This window comes from Aquarana catesbeiana, linkage group LG05 (assembly GCF_042186555.1).
Source record: "Aquarana catesbeiana isolate 2022-GZ linkage group LG05, ASM4218655v1, whole genome shotgun sequence".
Classification (NCBI taxonomy): domain Eukaryota; kingdom Metazoa; phylum Chordata; class Amphibia; order Anura; family Ranidae; genus Aquarana; species Aquarana catesbeiana.
This window is the reverse complement of record NC_133328.1, coordinates 149,745,127-149,764,158: the sequence shown is the minus strand read 5'-3', so window position 1 is coordinate 149,764,158 and position 19,032 is coordinate 149,745,127. Positions and strand designations below refer to the sequence as shown.

General features: G+C 40.4%; 1 long non-coding RNA gene across 1 annotated transcript in view; it reads right to left on the bottom strand.

Annotated features, from left to right (window-relative positions):
* Positions 1 to 298: 298 nt before the first annotated feature.
* Positions 299 to 19,032, bottom strand: part of LOC141145832 (uncharacterized) — a 487,618-nt gene continuing 468,884 nt past the window's right edge. Inside the window, exon 3 of the long non-coding RNA XR_012244665.1 lies at positions 299 to 2,590. This is a non-coding gene — a long non-coding RNA (uncharacterized lncRNA). The remainder of the gene's footprint in view (positions 2,591 to 19,032) is intronic.

The window sequence follows — 19,032 nt, the reverse complement described above, 5'->3', positions numbered from 1 at the left end:
TTAACGCATGGATAAAAAGCTGGTATAAAATCTAAAAGTAAGACTAACATTGATGGTGATACGATTCAATCAGTGAGAGAGAACATACATAAGTGAGAAAAATTATGAATTATGAGTGTGACGTGAAAAGCCTAAAAGGTGTTAATTGAGTCCTTCAATCCCATTATCAGTACATCTCTACCAGACTTAATGGCACTGGAGCATTTTATAAGTAGAATCTTGAAGTAATCATGTATTACCATTATAATATGATGGCAGTGCCATGTTCCCTGAATGATATGACAAATAAAATGGGGCATATTTTATTTTTAGTCTTGCTTACGATCAAGATGACACATCATAGGGATTTTTTTTTTAGCTTTTATAATTAGTAATTTGTGTGATTTTTTACTTTTATACTTAGTGGAAAGGGCATCCATTTTTTGTCATTTTCAACCTTCATACCCTTTTCCTTCAGTTTTACTGTTACAAAATTAGAGGTGACAATTATCAATTAAATGCATACATAACGATACACAGACACTGTTTTTCCCCACCTTTTTTTTTTTTTGAAAGTTGAACGGTTTTAGGGGAGGGAAAAAAAAATACTAATTAGAGAAGTTTAAGTCACACTTCAAATTGTGTAATTTCACAAAACATACAATATGCAGTAATATGTTTTATTAAGTGTTTGCAACGTCTGGTAACATAGATGTGTAGGAATTAAGATGTATTTCTTAAAACCTTTCTTTATTTTTACATTTTCTGTTCTGTTTAAAGGGACACATAAATGTTAATGTAAATAATCCTATCAAGGCATATCAAACTATATGTAAACACAATCTACAAATCTCACAGAAGTTTTAACATGTTCTTATAATTTCAATATCCATGCCATTTACAAGCTTCATAATAAAATCTTTTGGAGGCTAAAATTCCTGTAAAACGTAGGACTTCATATTTTCTTGCAAGGCATTGTCTGATGAGAATGGGAACATTTGAAAATAATGTATTTCTAAGTGTCCATGCATTTTGTCTACATTGTAAAAGATAGTAAATATATTAAGATGGAGTCGTACTACTGAACCCAAATATGAAGGAATGGAAAAATGTGCCACTTATACTCACTGACTTTTCAGAAGGCAAAGAACAGTTCAAACAGGAAGATATCTTATAAAGCTATCTGAGAATGGCGGGTGGAATAAGTGAGTTTTGAGGGCACCCAGATCCACCGGGGCTATCCCTCCCATTAACAGAAACGAATGTGGGATACTTTTCGCCTACACTTATTTTACATAGGATAAGAATACTTCACATAGAGAAAAATCTACTGTGTACTTCTTAGTTCTTAAAAACGAAAAACCTTTTTTTCAAGATGCAAACACTCTGAAATTACAAATTAAACATAGTGAATGCATGCACACTTGCAAAACTAAAGGCTAGTACACACACAGGCCAAATGTGGGGCAGCATCAGCCAGTTCAATAGAAACCATCCGACATTCGGCCTGTGTGTACTGCAGCCAGTCTGACAGAAGCCGGCCGCTTGGCCAGCTTTTGTCAATGAGGCATGACCAGAAAAGGTCTGCTGACCAGAGTGTTCTGGCGGGTAGGGGTGGGGGGGAACGACACAATAGCACAGTAGGGAAGATCGGTGTACTAAAATCAGATAGTTAGTACAGCGGCTCTGACCTGAGCTGTCAGTTTTTATTTCATTCAGCCCTGCTAGCCCTGCTAAAAAATAACCAGTGCATACTAGGCTTAAGGGGTTTATTTACTAAAACTGGAGAGTTGAAAATCAGGTGCAGCTGTGCATGGTAGCCAATCAGCTTCCAATTGCAGCTAGTTCACACCAGTGCAGTCAGTTCCAGTCAGTTTCCGGTCAGTTTCCAGTGCAGAAACCGACTGGAAACTGACTGGAACTGACTGCACTGGTATGAACTAGAGCCATTGGAATACATGGAAAACACTGTACAACATTTTTAGTGCAGAAAAAAAAAGCGCATGGAACTGCATCTGGTAGGAAAAGAAATACATATAATAACGCAGAATGACAAGCACTTGCAATTTAAACAAAAGATACCTTGGTTCTGCCTTAATAACTCCTTAATAATTGTCTAATAAGCATGTCTGACCATTGGAAGCGTTCTTTATCATATTACTAGAAGACACAGTAGTGATATAGAGGTTGGTCCACTGAGTACTAAGTGGGACCAAGGAGGTCCATTTCAAAAGCGTTTTCCTTTAGAGTTCAGCTTGTATCTCTCTGGAAGTTTTTCTTCGCTCTTGTCTACCATTTGCACTATTCTTGGCTCTTTTCTAACATTTGAAATATTCTACCATTTGCACTGGGGTTGATTTTTTTTCTTGCATCCTCATCCAGGATGGTTGGTTACAATCCCATGGACCTTAAACTTTTCAATAATATTTACGTGTAGTGTAGTCACAGAGGCATCAAACTAGCTAAAGGTGGTTATGCAGCCCTTGACATGCTGGTCTATAGTTTTCCTCCTGATCTCCTCAGCAGCTCTCTCCTTTGCTTTCTCAGGTCCATGTTCAGTCTGGTGCACACGATACCAAACATCAGAGTAAATATATTTCTAAATGGCAGACTGTAGATTACAAAATTCAAGACATTAAAAATAATTAAATTAAAATAATTACAGAAAACATTTTATTTAAAATATCACTTTGATCCAATTATTTATAGTATTTTGTAGGGGTACCAATACATTTGTCCAGGCCATTTTGAAATATCTTTTTTTTCTTTGCTTTGCTCTGTGACATGCCACCAGGGCTGGGACAAGGGGTGGGCAGGAGGGGAGGCTACCCTGGGCATTGTGGTATCATGTGAGGTGGGGGGGCCCACAGGGAGATTGGGGGAGGGCATTTATGTTGGGAGTGGAATTTTGGGGGACGACAGGGGGTAAGAATTGTTCTAGGAGGGGAGATTTGGAGAGGTGTGCTAGGAGTGGTAATTTGGGTGGATTTGTGTTGGGAAGAGAGATGGGGAACAGAATTTGTGCTAGGAGGGGGGATTTGTGCTAGGATTGGGGAGTGGAATTCATGCTGGGAGGGGGGAATCTGGAGTTGGGGGGAGAAGATTTGTGCTTGAAGGGTTAATTTGAAGGGTAGAGGATTTGTGCTAGGAGGGGTGGCCTTTTTTTGGTAGGGAGTATTTGTGCTAGGAGAGAGAGGATGTGAGGTGAGGGGGGATGGGGGGGGCAAAGATTTGTGCTTTCAGCAGGGGGGGCAGATTTGTACTGGTAGGAGGGGGAATTTCTGCTTAGAGGGTAAGCATGCAGACTGGTTTTGGGGGGGGGGATTTTGCTGACACATAATGCTCATACATCTGGGGGGGGGGGCGCAATTAGGCATGTTCGCCCTGGGCTCTAGATGACCTTGCCATAGGCATTCAGGTATACATCAGTCAAATGCTTTTAATTTCAGCACTTTTCAGGAAGAATGAAGCATTGTTTCAACGAGCTGCAAGGAAACCAACAACTGTTATCCACATTTGAGTGTAAAAATTTATAAATAGATTAAATTAGTCAAAATGGACACTTCTATAGTAGAATAAAAATGTGACACTAAAACAGTGAATGCTTTAATATTTATTAGACTATTTGAGTGTTGTATTAAATATAATAAGCAGATTATGTGATACCCAGCAATACGCTTGTTCACAAAAATGATGCAATATTGATTTCTTTTAGTTTGCTTTATACATCAGTCAGAGATCTAGACTGTGGATATGCCAGGACATTTAGGAATGGAGTAATGCCAGCCTTGATGCAGAAGGACAGCAAGCCAAAAATCAGAGCCAAAACACACATTTATTCATTGCAGTTTGTGTAGTGTGAAAAAAGCTGGGAAATCACTTCTCTGATAGATAACAATGAAGGTCCCACCATTCAGTCTCCACTTCATCGTAACCAAAGCCACTGTACAATATAATTATATTGAATGGGCAAACTTGATAGCATGAATCGTTAAAACTGGTAAGTTGGGATTCATTTAATTAATGCATTTCATTCCAGTGATAGGAATGTTTCACAGTTCTGAAATCACAAATCATATACATTTCTATCTGTAGAATACGTACTGTCCATTCAATATTTTCTCAGCTATATTAAATTACCTGCATTTTCCCTTATTCATCATATTTTACTTTGGTGTGTATTTATGAGTCTACCCAGTATATCAAAGGAGATCTGTGCTAACAGGGAGTTCTTACACATGCTTACACAGAACTTCAGTCCAAAATAATAATAAAATAAAAAAAATAGCCTATTTAAAGATCTGTTTTTGTAGTACTTGCCTTAAGACTGGTGCTGCCCTCTATGGTATCTTCTCTCATTAGATGTCCTAAATCTTTTGGGTTTATTGACAGCCAGGATGTCATTTATCTGCTCCTAGCCTGTTACTGGATTGTTAATAGTTCTGAATCCCAAAACTATTCCTCTCACATGTGTACAGATAGAGATAGTGGCGCTAATATATATTTGTAAGGATATGAGTCAAAACAGCATGATACCGGTGACACTCTGATTCTATACAAAAAACAGTAATAATGATAGAAATATAACACCCCGTGAAAAGTGTCAGTATAAAAATAAAAACATTACAAAAATCATAAACTGTGAAAAGTCCATGGAAAAAGTTCACATGAAAAAAATCCAGCACAACAGTAGTTTTTCAATCTTCCTATGTGATAGATCTTCTACTCTTCCACCACACCACTGTGATAGTGACACCACTCCCTCTGAAGAGCGCACTCACCAGAATGTATAGCCTCCCACTCTCGTGTTTGGCAAAACAGCAATTGAACCACACCTAGGTTGCATGTGATGAACCGTGACTGCAATCAAGCCAGCTCCATATGTGAAAGACAAATGAATAAAGTGCTCCACATAGCGTGATACCGTTTTAACAAATTTATTAAAATCACTCCAAGCACACTTCAATGGTTGCACTCACTTTTAAACTGAAAAAAATAAGCCTTTGAACAAATCCACAGCAAACAACAGGATCGATGATCCAACGGTGCACCACGGTCACAGCGGACCTGAAGTGTAAACTGGTGTGTCTCTCACCCAACCTTCTAAGGCCCAGCAGTCCGATTGGCGTAGTCCTCTCCAGACAGCAGTGTCTAATGTCAGTGCTTTGAAATGCCGTGTAACCATGCCCCAGACATGTTTCATCGAAAAGACTTCTTCAAATGGGATTGGTTACACAAGCGGTCCTTCGATACTAATATACTACCCATGATCAATTATGTGATCATCATCAGTCATGTGATCCCCTGCTCCGCACATGCTCACTCATCGTGTCCCCATGACCGTGAAGCACCGGTACACAGATTAAACACATAACTGGAATAAACATTTTTATGGTATGCTGTATGAGTGCTGCGTCCAGTATTATCACATAAAACATATCCTAACTTGTAAAACAACACTGATTACAGTGATGATATGGATACTGAAATGGATGATGGCCACTATGAATTGACAGAAAACTATTACTACCATCATCCATCTTGGATCCAAAATATACCCAGGGGACAGATGTTGACTTCGACGTAACTGCACGAGAACGAGTGACTTCCATCGACAAGCTCAAATATAAAAAAATAAGTTCCTACAGAAGGGTTACACTGAGGGATCCTTGAATGATGTTATTCAAGTGATTTCTGAGATTCCAAGAGAAACATGTTTGGTAAAGAAAACTGAGAACCAGAACTCTAATGATCAACATCAGTTGAGCTTTATATCCAGTTTTCATTGCCAATACAAAGAAGTAGAGAACATCAACCGTAGACATTGGCATATATTAGGCAGGGATAAATATCTAGGAGAAATTCTAAACATTCAACCTAGGTTTATCTATAGACGGGCCCCGAATTTTGGTGATCTGATCGTTAAAAAGCTATTGGACCCTCCAGATCAACAAGCCCTTAAAATTAATCTGAAGGGCTTTTTCGCGTGTAGAAAATGCAAATGCTGCGAAGCGGTTAACATTACCAATAGAGGGACAACGAGGGTCACCAATAGAAAGGGTGAATCCTTTGATATCAAAGAATTCATCCCCTGCAATTCATCACACGTGGTGTTCCTGATGTGGTGCCCATGCGGGCTTTTCTATGTGGGAAGAACAAAAAGACTCCTCAAAGTGCGGATTGGGGAGCATATCATCAACATCAGGTTGGGTTTTTGTCACCATAGTGTATATCTACATTTCAAAGAAAAGCATAATCAGGACCCGTCTCTGTTACAATTCTGCGGTCTGGATACCATCCATCCTTCTTGGAGGGGGTCCAATAGAGTAAGGGACCTATCACAGAGGGAAACCCGCTGGATTTTCTTGATGAAATGTATGGCACCTAGGGGGTTAAACATTGAGATGGACCTCGATTGCTTTATTAATGATTTTTAGTTTATGAGAGCTCCCTTTTATCAAACAATTTGTATGTACAATAATATCACCTTTATTCCATTAATAATTGTGTATTTCACTTTTTGACCTTTATACATCATAACTTGGGGTTGTGCAACCAACTCATGGTTATGATACCTGTCCCCTTGTATAATAATAATATACTCTATATATACTGCACACAAGATGGTGCCCTTTAATAAGGACACCATAGGGTTTAGCTATATATTCACTGTATAGGCTTACAAAGTTCACCAGTTTTCCAGTTCAAATTAATATAAAGATCTAGTATAGCAAGAGTGATGTCTGTATAGTGACCACTGATTGCTTAATATCACCTTTCTCTTTTTTCTTAGCTTTACGTGTAGTCATCCATATTTTTTAATATTTTCTAATATTTTCAATGTCAATGGGATCAGACTGTGCTTGAAGCATTGTTTGCCCTTTGGAGCTATGTGACAGCAGCATGACTGGTTTATATAGCTTATATATTGTAGCTAGATATAGTTATTATTTTTATATATTTTTTTAGTACATTTTTGCTGTGTCATATTTATTTATTAATTTTTTTTTTTTGCATATCCATATCATCACTGTAATCAGTGGTGTTTTACAAGTTAGGATAGTTTAGATTAGTTAGGTTAGTTTTCTTTACCAAACATGTTTCTCTTGGAATCTCAGAAATCACTTGAATAACATCATTCAAGGATCCCTCAGTGTAACCCTTCTGTAGGAACTTATTTTTTAATATTTGAGCTTGTTGATGGAAGTCACTCGTTCTCGTGCAGTTACGTCGAAGTCAACATCTGTCCCCTGGGTATATTTCGGATCCAAGATGGATGATGGTAGTAATAGTTTTCTGTCAATTCATAGTGGCCATCAACCATCTCAGTATCCATATCATCACTGTAATCAGTGTTGTTTTACAAGTTAGGATAAGTTTTATGTGATAATGCTGGACGCAGCACTCATACAACATACCATAAAAATGTTTATTCCAGCTACGTGTTTAATCTGTGTACCGGTGCTTCATGGTCGTGGGGACACGATGAGTGAGCATGTGCGGAGCAGGGGATCACATGACTGATGATGATCAAATGATTGATCATGGGTAGTATATTAGGATTGAAGGACAGCTTGTGTAACCAATCCCATTTGAAGAAGTCTTTTCGATGAAACGTGTCTGGGGCATGGTTACACGGCATTCCATCTCACTGATATTAGACACTGCTGCCTGGAGAGGACTATGCCGATCGGACTGCTGGGCCTTAGAAGGTTGGGTGAGAGACACACCAGTTTACATTTCAGGTCCGCTGTGACCGTGGTGCACCGTCGGATCATCGATCCTGTTGTTTGCTGTGGATTTGTTCAAAGGCTTATTTTTTTCAGTTTAAAAGTGAGTGCAACCATTGAAGTGTGCTTGGAGTGATTTTAATAAATTTGTTAAAACGGTATCACGCTATGTGGAGCACTTTATTCATTTGTCTTTCACATATGGAGCCGGCTTGATTGCAGTCACGGTTCATCACATGCAACCCAGGTGTGGTTCAATTGCTGTTTTGCCAAACATGAGAGTGGGAGGATATACATTCTGGTGAGTGCGCATTTCAGAGGGAGTGGTGTCACTATCATAGTGGTGTGGTGGAAGAGTAGAAGATCTATCACATAGGAAAATTGAAAAACTGCTGTTGTGCTGGATTTTTTTCATGTGAACTTTTTCCATGGACTTTTCACAGTTTATGATTTTTGTAATGTTTTTATTTTTATACTGACACTTTTCACGGGGTGTTATATTTCTATCTTTATTACTGTTTTTTGTATAGAATCAGAGTGTCACCGGTATCATGCTGTTTTGACTCATATCTTTACAAATATATATTAGCGCCACTATCTCTATCTGTACACATGTGAGAGGTATAGTTTTGGGATTCAGAACAATTTACACATTTATTTAAGTGGCACCTTTTCACTGAACACTGTATATGTACACATCTTGTATTTATTTACACAACAATCATTTAGTTTTGTCACTGGTCTTTGGTGCAGTGGAGTGAGAGAGAACCAAGGGCGGCTTATTTATACCTCTCTTGCTACAAACCATTGGATTGTGAATAGGGATGAGCTTCGTGTTCGAGTCAACATCGTGTGTTCGGCCGTTTGCCAAATTACGAAGGATATGGGCCGTACGCGCCAAATTCGAGTGGTGCGTCACGGCCCATATTTCACTGCGGCATCGTGTGTTCGGCTGTTTGCCAAATTACGAAGGATATGGGCCGTACGCGCCAAATTCGAGTGGTGCGTCACGGCCCATATTTCACTGCGGCATCGCAGTGCATTGCTGGCTGATGATTGGCCAAGCATGCACTATGACCCGCATGCTTGGCTAATCACAGAGCCGTCTGTACAGAGAGCCGTAAATGGCCAAAGCCAGGGTGGCTTTGGCCAATTAAGGCTCAGGGGGTTTAGTACACGCCCAACACTATATAAGGCCACCTGCACGGCGGCCCTCTGTAGTGTGTTCCGGCGTTGAGAGAGAGAAAGATAGACAGAGAGACAGTGTCATTTGATTTAAGTTAGATAGAGTAGGCAGAGTAGAGTCAGTTAGCTGCACTTACAGTGTATTGTGTATATATATATATATATATATATATATATATATATATATATATATATATATATATACATCCTTGGTGTTGTGTGTATATATAGATATATATCTATATATATATATCTGTATATATATATATATATAGATACATATATATATATATATATCTATATATATATAGATATATATATACACTGTATTCAGTTTAGCTAGATCCGTTCCTGTTATTCTCTTCCTACTACTGACAGGCAGGCAGGTGTTTTTACAGCATTTAAAGCTACATGAAGAAAATTGCTGGTGTTCTTCTGATCCTATTAGTCCTATTAGCTACAGTATTTACAGATAGTGTAGTGCGTCCTCTGCACAGTGTGCACCTAAAGCTACCTGAAGAAAATTAGTGGTGTTTTTCTGATCCTATTAGTACAGTACCACAGGCAGCTGCAGTATTTACAAGTTAATGTAGTGCGTCCTCTGCACAGTGTGCACCTAAAGCTACCTGAAGAAAATTAGTGGTGTTTTTCTGATCCTATTAGTACAGTACCGTAGACAGCTGCAGTATTTACAAGTTAGTTTAGTGCATCCTCTGCACAGTGTGCACCTAAAGCTACCTGAAGAAAATTAGTGGTGTTCTTCTGATCCTATTAGTACAGTACCGCAGGCAGCTGCAGTATTTATAAGTTAGTGTAGCGCGTCCTCTGCACAGTGTGCACCTAAAGCTACCTGAAGAAAATTAGTGGTGTTCTTCTGATCCTATTAGTACAGAAACGCAGGTAGCTGCAGTATTTACAAGTTAATGTAGTGCATCCTCTGCACAGTGTGCACCTAAAGCTACCTGAAGAAAATTAGTGGTGTTCTTCTGATCCTATTAGAGTAAGGGACCTATCACAGAGGGAAACCCGCTGGATTTTCTTGATGAAATGTATGGCACCTAGGGGGTTAAACATTGAGATGGACCTCGATTGCTTTATTAATGATTTTTAGTTTATGAGAGCTCCCTTTTATCAAACAATTTGTATGTACAATAATATCACCTTTATTCCATTAATAATTGTGTATTTCACTTTTTGACCTTTATACATCATAACTTGGGGTTGTGCAACCAACTCATGGTTATGATACCTGTCCCCTTGTATAATAATAATATACTCTATATATACTGCACACAAGATGGTGCCCTTTAATAAGGACACCATAGGGTTTAGCTATATATTCACTGTATAGGCTTACAAAGTTCACCAGTTTTCCAGTTCAAATTAATATAAAGATCTAGTATAGCAAGAGTGATGTCTGTATAGTGACCACTGATTGCTTAATATCACCTTTCTCTTTTTTCTTAGCTTTACGTGTAGTCATCCATATTTTTTAATATTTTCTAATATTTTCAATGTCAATGGGATCAGACTGTGCTTGAAGCATTGTTTGCCCTTTGGAGCTATGTGACAGCAGCATGACTGGTTTATATAGCTTATATATTGTAGCTAGATATAGTTATTATTTTTATATATTTTTTTAGTACATTTTTGCTGTGTCATATTTATTTATTAATTTTTTTTTTTTGCATATCCATATCATCACTGTAATCAGTGGTGTTTTACAAGTTAGGATAGTTTAGATTAGTTAGGTTAGTTTTCTTTACCAAACATGTTTCTCTTGGAATCTCAGAAATCACTTGAATAACATCATTCAAGGATCCCTCAGTGTAACCCTTCTGTAGGAACTTATTTTTTAATATTTGAGCTTGTTGATGGAAGTCACTCGTTCTCGTGCAGTTACGTCGAAGTCAACATCTGTCCCCTGGGTATATTTCGGATCCAAGATGGATGATGGTAGTAATAGTTTTCTGTCAATTCATAGTGGCCATCATCCATCTCAGTATCCATATCATCACTGTAATCAGTGTTGTTTTACAAGTTAGGATAAGTTTTATGTGATAATGCTGGACGCAGCACTCATACAACATACCATAAAAATGTTTATTCCAGCTACGTGTTTAATCTGTGTACCGGTGCTTCATGGTCGTGGGGACACGATGAGTGAGCATGTGCGGAGCAGGGGATCACATGACTGATGATGATCAAATGATTGATCATGGGTAGTATATTAGGATTGAAGGACAGCTTGTGTAACCAATCCCATTTGAAGAAGTCTTTTCGATGAAACGTGTCTGGGGCATGGTTACACGGCATTCCATCTCACTGATATTAGACACTGCTGCCTGGAGAGGACTATGCCGATCGGACTGCTGGGCCTTAGAAGGTTGGGTGAGAGACACACCAGTTTACATTTCAGGTCCGCTGTGACCGTGGTGCACCGTTGGATCATCGATCCTGTTGTTTGCTGTGGATTTTACGAAGGATATGGGCCGTACGCGCCAAATTCGAGTGGTGCGTCACGGCCCATATTTCACTCTGCACAGTGTGCACCTAAAGCTACCTGAAGAAAATTAGTGGTGTTCTTCTGATCCTATTAGTACAGTACCGCAGGCAGCTGCAGTATTTATAAGTTAGTGTAGCGCGTCCTCTGCACAGTGTGCACCTAAAGCTACCTGAAGAAAATTAGTGGTGTTCTTCTGATCCTATTAGTACAGAAACGCAGGTAGCTGCAGTATTTACAAGTTAATGTAGTGCATCCTCTGCACAGTGTGCACCTAAAGCTACCTGAAGAAAATTAGTGGTGTTCTTCTGATCCTATTAGTATAGTACCGCAGGCAGCTGCAGTATTTACAAGTTAGTGTAGTGCGTCCTCTGCACAGTGTGCACCTAAAGCTACCTGAAGAAAATTAGTGGTGTTCTTCTGATCCTAATAGTACAGTACCGCAGGCAGGCAGCTACAGTATTTACAGTTAGTGTACTGCGTCCTTTGCACTGTGTGCACCTAAAGCTACCTGAAGAAAATTGCTGTTGTTCTGCTCCTATTAATACCACAGGCAGGCAGCTACGGTATTTACAGTTAATGTACTGTGTCCTCTGCACAGTGTGCACCTAAAGCTACCTGAATAAAATTGGTGGTGTTCCCTAAAGCTACCTGAATAAAATTGGTGGTGTTCTGCTCCTATTAATACCACAGGCAGGCAGCTACAGTATTTACAGTTAGTGTACTGTGTCCTCTGCACAGTGTGCACCTAAAGCTACCTGAAGACAATTGCTGTTGTTCTGCTCCTATTAATACCGCAGGTAGCTGCAGTATTTACAAGTTAGTGTAGTGCGTCTTCTGCACAGTGTGCACCTAAAGCTACCTGAAGAAATTTAGTGGTGTTTTTTTGATCCTATTAGTACAGTACGGCAGGCAGCTGCAGTATTTACAAGTTAATGTAGTGCATCCTCTACACAGTGTGCACCTAAAGCTACCTGAAGAATATTAGTGGTGTTCTTCTGATTCTATTAGTACAGTACTGTAGGCAGCTGCAGTATTTACAAGTTAGTTTAGTGCGTCTCCTGCACAGTGTGCACCTAAAGCTACCTGAAGAAATTAGTGGTGTTTTTCTGATCCTATTAGTACAGTACCATAGGCAGTTGTAGTATTTACAAGTTAGTGTAGTGCGTCCTCTGCACAGTGTGCACCTAAAGCTACCTGAAGAAAATTAGTGGTGTTCTTCTGATCCTATTAGTACAGTACTGCAGGCAGCTGCAGTATTTACAAGTTAGTTTAGTGTGTCCTCTGCACAGTGTGCACCTAAAGCTACCTGAAGAAAATTTGTGGTGTTCTTCTGATCTTATTAGTACAGTACCGCAGGCAGCTGCAGTATTTACAAGTTAATGTACTGCATCCTCTGCACAGTGTGCACCTAAAGCTACCCGAATAAAATTGGTGGTGTTCTTCTGATCCTATTAATATCACAGGCAGGCAGCTACAGTATTTACAGTTAGTGTACTGCATCCTCTGCACAGTGTGCACCTAAAGCTACCTGAATAAAATTGGTGGTGTTCTGCTCCTATTAATACCACAGGCAGGCAGCTACAGTATTTACAGTTAGTGTACTGTGTCCTCTGCACAGTGTGGACCTAAAGCTACCTGAATAAAATTGGTGGTATTCTTCTGATCCTATATTAATACCACAGGCAGGCAGCTACAGTATTTATAGTTAGTGTATTGTGTCCTCTGCACAGTGTGCACCTAACGCTACCTGAAGAAAATTAGTGGTGTTCTTCTGATCCTATTAGTACAGTACCGCAGGCAGCTGCAGTATTTACAAGTTAGTTTAGTGTGTCCTCTGCACAGTGTGCACCTAAAGCTACCTGAAGAAAATGTGTGGTGTTCTTCTGATTCTATTAGTACAGTACCGCAGGCAGCTGCAGTATTTACAAGTTAATGTACTGCGTCCTCTGCAAAGTGTGCACCTAAAGCTACCCGAATAAAATTGGTGGTGTTCTTCTGATCCTATTAGTATAGTACCGCAGGCAGCTGCAGTATTTACAAGTTAGTGTAGTGTGTCCTCTGCACAGTGTGCACCTAAAGCTACCTGAAGACAATTTCTGTTGTTCTGCTCCTATTAATACCGCAGGCAGCTGCAGTATTTACAAGTTAGTGTAGTGTGTCTTCTGCACAGTGTGCACCTAAAGCTACCTGAAGAAAATTAGTGGTGTTTTTTTGATCCTATTAGTACAGTACGGCAAGCAGCTGCAGTATTTACAAGTTAATGTAGTGCATCCTCTGCACAGTGTGCACCTAAAGCTACCTGAAGAATATTAGTGGTGTTCTTCTAATTCTATTAGTACAGTACCGTAGGCAGCTGCAGTATTTACAAGTTAGTTTAGTGCGTCTCCTGCACAGTGTGCACCTAAAGCTACCTGAAGAAATTAGTGGTGTTCTTCTGATCCTATTAGTACAGTACCATAGGCAGTTGTAGTATTTACAAGTTAGTGTAGTGCGTCCTCTGCACAGTGTGCACCTAAAGCTACCTGAAGAAAATTAGTGGTGTTCTTCTGATCCTATTAGTACAGTACTGCAGGCAGCTGCAGTATTTACAAGTTAGTTTAGTGTGTCCTCTGCACAGTGTGCACCTAAAGCTACCTGAAGAAAAGTTGTGGTGTTCTTCTGATCCTATTAGTACAGTACCGCAGGCAGCTGCAGTATTTACAAGTTAATGTACTGCATCCTCTGCACAGTGTGCACCTAAAGCTACCCGAATAAAATTGGTGGTGTTCTTCTGATCCTATTAATATCACAGGCAGGCAGCTACAGTATTTACAGTTAGTGTACTGCATCCTCTGCACAGTGTGCACCTAAAGCTACCTGAATAAAATTGGTGGTGTTCTGCTCCTATTAATACCACAGGCAGGCAGCTACAGTATTTACAGTTAGTGTACTGTGTCCTCTGCACAGTGTGGACCTAAAGCTACCTGAATAAAATTGGTGGTATTCTTCTGATCCTATATTAATACCACAGGCAGGCAGCTACAGTATTTATAGTTAGTGTATTGTGTCCTCTGCACAGTGTGCACCTAACGCTACCTGAAGAAAATTAGTGGTGTTCTTCTGATCCTATTAGTACAGTACCGCAGGCAGCTGCAGTATTTACAAGTTAGTGTAGTGCGTCCCCTGCACAGTGTGCACCTAAAGCTACCTGAAGAAAGTTAGTGGTGTTCTTCTGATGCTATTAGTACAGCACCGCAGGCAGCTGCAGTATTTACAAGTTAATGTACTGCGTCCTCTGCAAAGTGTGCACCTAAAGCTACCCGAATAAAATTGGTGGTGTTCTTCTGATCCTATTAATATCACAGGCAGGCAGCTACAGTATTTACAGTTAGTGTAATGCATCCTGTGCACAGTGTGCACCTAAAGCTACCTGAATAATATTGGTGGTGTTCTGCTCCTATTAATACCACAGGCAGGCAGCTACAGTATTTACAGTTAGTGTACTGTGTCCTCTGCACAGTGTGCACCTAAAGCTACCTGAATAAAATTGGTGGTATTCTTCTGATCCTATATTAATACCACAGGCAGGCAGCTACAGTATTTATAGTTAGTGTATTGTGTCCTCTGCACAGTGTGCACCTAATGCTACCTGAAGACAATTAGTGGTGTTCTTCTGATCCTATTAGTATAGTACCGCAGGCAGCTGCAGTATTTACAAGTTAGTGTAGTGCGTCCTCTGCACAGTGTGCACCTAAAGCTACCTGAAGAAAATTAGTGGTGTTCTTCTGATCCTATTAGTACAGTACCGCAGGTAGCTGCAGCATTTACAGGTTAATGTAGTGCGTCCTCTGCTTAGTGTTCACCTATGGCTACCTGAAGAAAATTAGTGGTGTTCTTCTGATCCTATTAGTACAGTACCGTAGGCAGCTGCAGTATTTACAAGCTAGTTTAGTGCGTCCTCTGCACAGTGTGCACCTAAAGCTACCTGAAGAAAATTAGTGGTGTTCTTCTGATCCTATTAGTACAGTACCGCAGGCAGCTGCAGTATTTACAAGTTAGTTTAGTGCATCCTCTGCACAGTGTGCGCCTAAAGCTACCTGAAGAAAATTTGTGGTGTTCTTCTAATCCTATTAATACCACAGGCAGGCAGCTACAGTATTTACAGTTAGTGTACTGCATCCTCTGCACCTAAAGCTACCTGAAGAAAATTAGTGGTGTTCTTCTGATCCTATTAGCACAGTACCGGAGGCAGCTGCAGTATTTACAAGTTAGTGTAGTGCATCCTCTTCACAGTGTGCACCTAAAGCTACCTGAAGAAAATTAGTGGTGTTCTTCTGATGCTATTAGTACAGTACCGTAGGCAGGCAGCTACAGTATTTACAGTTAGTGTACTGCATCCTCTGCACCATGTGCACCTAAAGCTACCTGAAGAAAATTGCTGTTGTTCTGCTCCTATTAATACCACAGGCAGGCAGCTACGGTATTTATAGTTAGTGTACTGTGTCCTCTGCACAGTGTGCACCTAAAGCTACCTGAATAAAATTGGTGGTGTTCTGCTCCTATTAATACCACAGGCAGGCAGCTACAGTATTTACAGTTAGTGTACTGTGTCCTCTGCAAAGTGTGCACCTAAAGCTACCTGAATAAAATTGGTGGTATTCTTCTGATCCTATATTAATACCATATGCAGGCAGCTACAGTATTTATAGTTAGTGTACTGTGTCCTCTGCACAGTGTGCACCTAAAGCTACCTGAAGACAATTGCTGTTGTTCTGCTCCTATTAATACTGCAGGCAGCTGCAGTATTTACAAGTTAATGTAGTGCGTCTTCTGCACAGTGTTCACCTAAAGCTACCTGAAGAAAATTAGTGGTGTTCTTCTGATCCTATTAGTACAGTACCGCAGGCAGCTGCAGTATTTACAAGTTAATGTAGTGCGTCCTCTGCACAGTGTGCACCTAAAGCTACCTGAAGAAAATTAGTGGTGTTCTTCTGATCCTATTAGTACAGTACTGCAGGTAGCTGCAGTATTTACAAGTTAATGTAGTGCGTCCTCTGCACAGTGTGCACCTAAAGCTACCTGAAGAAAATTAGTGGTGTTCTTCTGATCCTATTAGTACAGTACTGCAGGCAGCTGCAGTATTTACAAGTTAGTGTTGTGCGTCCTCTGCACAGTGTGCACCTAAAGCTACCTGAAGAAAATTAGTGGTGTTCTTCTGATCCTATTAGTACAGTACCGCAGGCAGCTGCAGTATTTTCAAGTTAGTTTAGTGCATCCTCTGCACAGTGTGCACCTAAAGCTACCTGAAGAAAATTAGTGGTGTTATTCTGATCCTATTTGTACAGTACCGTAGGCAGCTGCAGTATTTACAAGTTAGTGTAGTGCGTCCTCTGCACAGTGTGCACCTAAAGCTACCTGAAGAAAATTAGTGGTGTTCTTCTGATCCCATTAGTACAGTACCACAGGCAGGTGCAGTATTTTCAAGTTAGTTTAGTGCGTCCTCTGCACAGTGCGCACCTAGTGCGTCCTCTGCACAGTGTGCACCTAAAGCTACCTGAAGAAAATTAGTGGTGTTCTTCTGATCCCATTAGTACAGTACCGTAGGCAGCTAGCTACAGTATTTACAGTTAGTGTACTGCATCCTCTGCACCATGTGCACCTAAAGCTACCTGAAGAAAATTGCTGTTGTTCTGCTCCTATTAATACCACAGGCAGGCAGCTACGGTATTTATAGTTAGTGTACTGTGTCCTCTGCACAGTGTGCACCTAAAGCTACCTGAATAAAATTGGTGGTGTTCTGCTCCTATTAATACCACAGGCAGGCAGCTACAGTATTTACAGTTAGTGTACTGTGTCCTCTGCAAAGTGTGCACCTAAAGCTACCTGAATACAATTGGTGGTATTCTTCTGATCCTATATTAATACCATATGCAGGCAGCTACAGTATTTATAGTTAGTGTACTGTGTCCTCTGCACAGTGTGCACCTAAAGCTACCTGAAGACAATTGCTGTTGTTCTGCTCCTATTAATACCGCAGGCAGCTGCAGTATTTACAAGTTAGTGTAGTGCGTCTTCTGCACAGTGTTTACCTAAAGCTACCTGAAGAAAATTAGTGGTGTTCTTCTGATCCTATTAGTACAGTACCGCAGGCAGCTGCAGTATTTACAAGTTAATGTAGTGCGTCCTCTGCACAGTGTGCACCTAAAGCTACCTGAAGAAAATTAGTGGTATTCTTCTGATCGTATTAGTACAGTACCGTAGGCAGCTGCAGTATTTTCAAGTTAGTTTAGTGCGTCCTCTGCACAGTGCGCACCTAAAGCTACCTGAAGAAAATTTGTGGTGTTCTTCTGATCCTATTAGTACAGTACTGCAGGCAGCTGCAGTATTTACAAGTTAGTGTAGTGCATCCTCTGCACAGTGTGCACCTAAAGCTACCTGAAGAAAATTAGTGGTGTTCTTCTGATCCTATTAGTACAGTACCGCAGGCAGCTGCAGTATTTACAAGTTAGTGTTGTGCGTCCTCTGCACAGTGTGCACCTAAAGCTACCTGAAGAAAATTAGTGGTGTTCTTCTGATCCTATTAGTACAGTACCGCAGGCAGCTGCAGTATTTTCAAGTTAGTTTAGTGCGTCCTCTGCACAGTGTGCACCTAAAGCTACCTGAAGAAAATTAGTGGTGTTCTTCTGATCCTATTTGTACAGTACCGTAGGCAGCTGCAGTATTTACAAGTTAGTGTAGTGCGTCCTCTGCACAGTGTGCACCTAAAGCTACCTGAAGAAAATTAGTGGTGTTCTTCTGATCCTATTTGTACAGTACCGTAGGCAGCTGCAGTATTTACAAGTTAGTGTAGTGCGTCCTCTGCACAGTGTGCACCTAAAGCTACCTGAAGAAAATTAGTGGTGTTCTTCTGATCCCATTAGTACAGTACCACAGGCAGCTGCAGTATTTTCAAGTTAGTTCAGTGCGTCCTCTGCACAGTGTGCACCTAAAGCTACCTGAAGAAAATTTGTGGTGTTCTTCTGATCCTATTAGTACAGTACTGCAGGCAGCTGCAGTATTTACAAGCTAGTGTAGTGGTTCCTCTGCACAGTGTGCACCTAAAGCTACCTAAAGAAAATTAGTGGTGTTCTTCTGATCCTATTAGTACAGTACCGCAGGCAGCTGCAGTATTTACAAGTTAGTGTAGTGCGTCCCCTGCACAGTGTGCACCTAAAGTTACCTGAAGAAAATTAGTGGTGTTCTTCTGTTCCTATTAGTACAGTACCGCAGGCAGCTGCAGTATTTACATGTTAATGTACTGCCTCCTCTGCACAGTGTGCACCTAAAGCTACCTGAAGAAAATTAGTGGTGTTCTTCTGATCCTATTAGTACAGTACCGCAGGCAGCTGCAGTATTTACAAGCTAGTGTAGTGCATCCTCTGCACAGTGTGCACCTAAAGCTACCTGAAGAAAATTAGTGGTGTTCTTCTGATCCTATTAGTACAGTACTGCAGGTAGCTGCAGTATTTACAAGTTAATGTAGTGCGTCCTCTGCACAGTGTGCACCTAAAGCTACCTGAAGAAAATTAGTGGTGTTCTTCTGATCCTATTAGTACATTACTGCAAGAAGCTGCAGTATTTACAAGTTAGTGCAGTGCGTCCTCTGCACAGTGT